Source organism: Nannospalax galili, unplaced genomic scaffold (assembly GCF_000622305.1).
Source record: "Nannospalax galili isolate Female #2095 unplaced genomic scaffold, S.galili_v1.0 scaffold1768, whole genome shotgun sequence".
Taxonomy (NCBI): domain Eukaryota; kingdom Metazoa; phylum Chordata; class Mammalia; order Rodentia; family Spalacidae; genus Nannospalax; species Nannospalax galili.
Genome location: NW_008356954.1, coordinates 123,850 through 128,919, shown reverse-complemented (window position 1 = coordinate 128,919; position 5,070 = coordinate 123,850).

Below are 5,070 nucleotides of genomic sequence, written 5' to 3'. Positions count from 1 at the left end.
GTTGTTAGCTGCCATATGGGTGCTGGGAATCGAACCCAGGTCCTTTGTAAGAGCAGTCTGTGCTCTTAACCATTGAGCCATCTCTCCAGCCCCACAGTTGCATATTTTTAAGACCCCCTTTCTTAATAATTGATAGAATAACTAGCCCCAAATATCAAATACAGAAAACTCAAACACCATCACTTGTTTATACTTCAGTGGCATGTATAGGACATTAAAGCCAGAACACAGTACAGACCCTTTTCAACTGCACCTGGAACATTTGTGAAGGTGGAACATTTGCCAAGCTAGACCATATGCTAGGTTACAGTGTAAGGTGCAATAAAATTCAAGTTCAGCCATGCAGATTGTGGGGCTTATATTCAAGCAGCTTACTAGGTCATGATCCCAAAGTGAATGAAGGCAACACAGAGATTGGAGCGGACATTTACATCCCAGCAGTTGATTTGGGCCTGGCTATAACTTCAGTTGTCAACTTGTCACATCTGAGAAGTGGGAATCTTAATTGAGGACTTTCTTCCATCAGGGTCTGTGGGTCTATCTGAGGGGCATTTTCTTAATTGTCAATTGATGTAGGAGGACCCAGCCTACTGTGGGTGGTGCCATTCCTGGGCATGTGGCTTGGGCTGTATAAGGAGGGTAACTGAGCGAGCCAGGGAAAGTAAGTCAGTAAGCAGTGTTCTGTGATCTCTGCTTCAGTTCCTCCCTCCATTTTCCTACCTTGAACTCCTTCCCTGGCTTCCCTGATGATGGACTGTAAGCCAAATAAACCCTATCTTCTAGAGTAGGTTTTGGTCAGCGTTTTATCACAGCAATAGAAGGCAAACTAGGACATAAATAATTCGAGTTTTTAAAAAGAGCATCCATTTGAAGGGAAATGTTACATTCAGAGGACAGAAGAAAACAAAAAAATCTACTTGAGTCCTAGACAAGAGAACAAGGGCAATACTAACACCGTGAAGGTACGGTCCCTTTTCCTATGTGTTCTCCCTGGGTAGTATAGGTCCAAAAGCCTTGACTTCCAGTGCCCCATTAAGGCCTCATATTCTCAGGGACAGACTAGCTTGGGTCAGGTGAGTAGATTCATGGACCAGCAGGCCAAGAGTTGAGGTGGGCAGATGGATGATGGAGACTCGCACTCTGGGAGGAAGACTCAAGTCAAGCAGTGCCTGAATGTGCACTTACGCTTTACAGTCAAGTCCTTGGCTGCAGTGATTCCTGCCCAGCCTCCTCATACTGACACAGGAGTCCATAACTGTTCTGCATTCCGAAATCCCAAGACAAGAGTACATGTGCCCTTCTTCAGCTGGTGAAATGCTGGGATAATCTCCACCTATTCATTTCAATGTTAAGTCATGGAATACAGGGATCCTAATTTGGTACCGTGTTCATGTTTGTGTGCCTGTGTGTATCCACGTGTATGCCCGTGTGTGCATGAGTGCAGTAAGCGTCTACAACCTGCCGCTGCTGCCCCAGCACTCTGTAATGTCAACATTCCAGTCAGTGCTTCCACCTCCCTGGCTGTGGGGAGCAGCTTGAGGGGCTTGTGGAAGAATTGATGTCAGTGTCAGCAGTCACTGGGGACCCAGCAAGGTCTACCCGTAGATCAACACTAGCCATAGGCTAGGTGGGAACTGGGCAAAAATCTCATGGTGTTTGAGGTGCCTCATCTCAGGTCCACAAGGAAAGCTTAGAGATGAAAATCATATTTTCAGAGGCTGTGAAGGATTTAAGGACGTCTCTTCCTTTAGGGATCCAACCTGGTCTGAAGGGAAAAACAGGAAATCAGAAAGACCTGGGCACAATCTCAGCTCTGCCACTCTGTGGGGAGATCTTCCCCCACTGGGTTACTTCTCTGATTGGGACACAAGGATATAAACATTTGCATCTCTGGGCTGCCTGGGAAGCATCTGTGACCATGCGTGTGAAAACACTGCAAATTTTTGTGAAGGGCTCTCTGTGCTTGTATATTTTCTAGAGAAGGAAGAATTTTGAAAGATTCAAGGTTCATTTGTTATATTAAATACACATAAAGCTATGGGTAGTACCAAAGCAAGCCTTCTCTATTGTGTGGGTTGGATCTAGGGCTGCTCAATGTTTGGATTTTCGATTTCCTTTTCCTTTTCCAGTGCTGGGTGTATAAACAGCAAGCTGTTTCCTGAGGTGTAGTTGGTGACCTGATCTACACAGGACAGGACAGCTGAGTCCCCTTCAAACTCAACCAGGGGACAAATCCTATGTAAGTTGGGGCCCTCTTAAGCTCCCACACCCTGTCAGTGGCTCTTGAAGAGAAAGATTATCACTCCATTTTAGGGAGGTTAGGCATTGGTCCAGGTCACATTTCAGCAGCAGCAGAGCTGGACTTGCAGCCAGGCTGAGGTCTGCTATAAGCATAGAGAGGATAGGATCACCAAGATGCCTGGGGCTCAGCTCCGGTGCCTCACTGCCCGAGACCTGGCCAGAAGACTCCCCAGGAAAGGTGGCTCTGGTGGGTCCTCACTGGTTTTGGAAATGGAAGGACTGAAGGATATGGAGAAGGGCAGGAGACCCAGAGCTCACTGACTCCTGTGTTCTGGTCACTGTGAAGTTGGCTCTGGGTGGCTATCGCTGTCAATACCAGATACATCAGATATTGCCTTGCGAGGGGGGCATATAAAGCCCAGGAATTGTAACACAGACTTCTTAGTGTGTGTCTGTGACAGGCCCTGGGGGAAACTGAGTATTCCTCACTATTCTGTGAAGGAGGCTGAGCAGGTGGATGACAGGCCTGTCTCCCCTGACCCTCTTCTGGCCTCTGCTGTGCCTGTGGGGGATGCAGAAGGAAAGCAGTATCTGTGTGTTTCAGTGGGTAGGGTGCCAGTGTGGGGCAGAAGGGCAAGTTGCCCAATCATGTATTCAACATGAGCTGTGTAAACCTAAGGTAAAAGGTCAGACTTCTGATATGTGTACATGCTTTGGAGGAAGGGAATTTTGTCCTCTGTGTAAAAGTAGAGAAAATTTTAGAAACTTTAGGATTATAAGAAAAAAATCACACTTTTCCTTCAAGACTTGTGGTTCCAAGTCCAGTGAATGTGTCCAGAGCCCAGAGCAAGGGCAGGCTAGGTGGGATGAGGCTGTCTTGGTTGATACTGGTACCACATGGGGGTAAGGAACATTCCCTGTGAGGGAGGAGCCCAACACAGGCCTGAGGCCCTGCAAGGTGGTTGCGGAGGTGGTGGACAGGATGGTAAGGAGGCTGCAATGGGTAGGAGGCCCTGTGTTCAGGGTGAATGGGCTTGAACTTGACCGTGGGAGACAAATTCTCGAGAAGCATGCAATCCTGAACCCTTGTCTCCCTTCCCAAGGAGGACACCCAGCAGCCTCTGAGAATTGAGACTATGCTCAGCACCCCTGTGTGCCCATTTGCAGAGCTTGTGCACAGCTCGGGAAGGCAGGCTCCCAGCCTGGGCTTCCAGGTGTCCATCAGAAGGCCAGGGCCCAGGGAAGGAGACGCCCTTTGACCTGAGTCCCTTTGCTTCTCTACCATCCCAGAGGGAACCATAGAACACCAGCCTTCGCTGCAGCCGTCCCTACTCCATCTCACATTTTGTTTTCTCCTCTCTGTAGCTGGGACTCCAGGCCAGCTTTCTCCAGTGAGGAAATCCTGTCAGAGATCCTGAGGCTGGTGCCAAGGACCCAGCAGCCCTCATGGCCTCCAGAGGTAGTCACAGTCCCCTTCTCTGGTTGTTTCCTGTTTTTGCTCTACAACATTAGGTTGCTGTACAACTGAGTGCTGCTGAGGAGCTAAAGGTGGAGAGGGAGTCCCCCAGAGGGACTAAGGGGAGTCACCGGCATTGGGTCCGTGGGTTACCATTCTTGGCTCTGACTTGGAGGCATGCCTCAGCTTCACCAACTTCTTTCCTTGCTTTTAAGGATGGATCAGGACAGCCTAGGAAAGTGGGGGATGGGGCGTGGGGTAGGGGGATGGGGACCGGGGATGTGAGTTGCTGACAACTTCAGAAGTTAACTCTCCCTGTTTTTGTTATTCAAGATTCTGAGGAGACTTCCAACTTCCCACCTCACAGGAAATCCCTTCCCTTGTTGTCCAAATCAGGTTTTGCATGTTTGGCAATTCCTATAAATGGGTTCTTTAAATCATACAATAAATCACCAAAGCCACCCTTACTTTTTCTGTGTCCAGTAAGCTCTGATACTGTGAAATCTGTTTCCTTTTAAAACGCTGCTCTTTATCTCACAAATGAACATCAGAAGCCTCTGAGTTGAAAGTCCCATATTCAAAGTTTCTTGTTGCCCAGGGTTCGACATACAGGTGGACGGGGGTCACAAGTGGACGGGGGTTACAGGTGGACGGGGGTCATCCTTAGAGTGTTCCCACTCCCTGGGATAAAAGGTTCACTTTTTCTTTGTTCTGAGCTGAGAATATTTAAGTTCACTGCAAAGCACCACAACTCTTTTCTGGTGTATGGATCCCCCTAGCTGCCATCCCACAGTATCAGCAGTTGAAGACTTGAACCAAAGGCCTCTGTTTCTCTGAGTTCTGGAAACAAACTTCAGTAATTCAGGAGTGGCATGGGCTCTGGTGAGGGCTCTCTTCCTGGCTTGCAGAGGGAGCTTACTCACCCTGTTCTCTGTACACGGCCTCTCTTGCGTGCATGGAGAAATAGAGAAAGGGAGGTTGATAGGGGAAGAGAGGAGATACAGATCTATGGAGATATGAGAGAGAGAGAGAGAGAGGATAAATAGATGACAAATGGATTAGACAATTGATACATGATATCTGTGGTATCCATCTATTTGGCTTGCAGAGGGAGCTTACTCACCCTGTTCTCTGTACACGGCCTCTCTTGCGTGCATGGAGAAATAGAGAAAGGGAGGTTGATAGGGGAAGAGAGGAGATACAGATCTATGGAGATATGAGAGAGAGAGAGAGAGAGGATAAATAGATGACAAATGGATTAGACAATTGATACATGATATCTGTGGTATCCATCTATTTTTACTGTTATAAGGACACCAGTCCCATGGATTAGAGCCCTATGTTTATGATATCACTTAATCTTTATTACATCA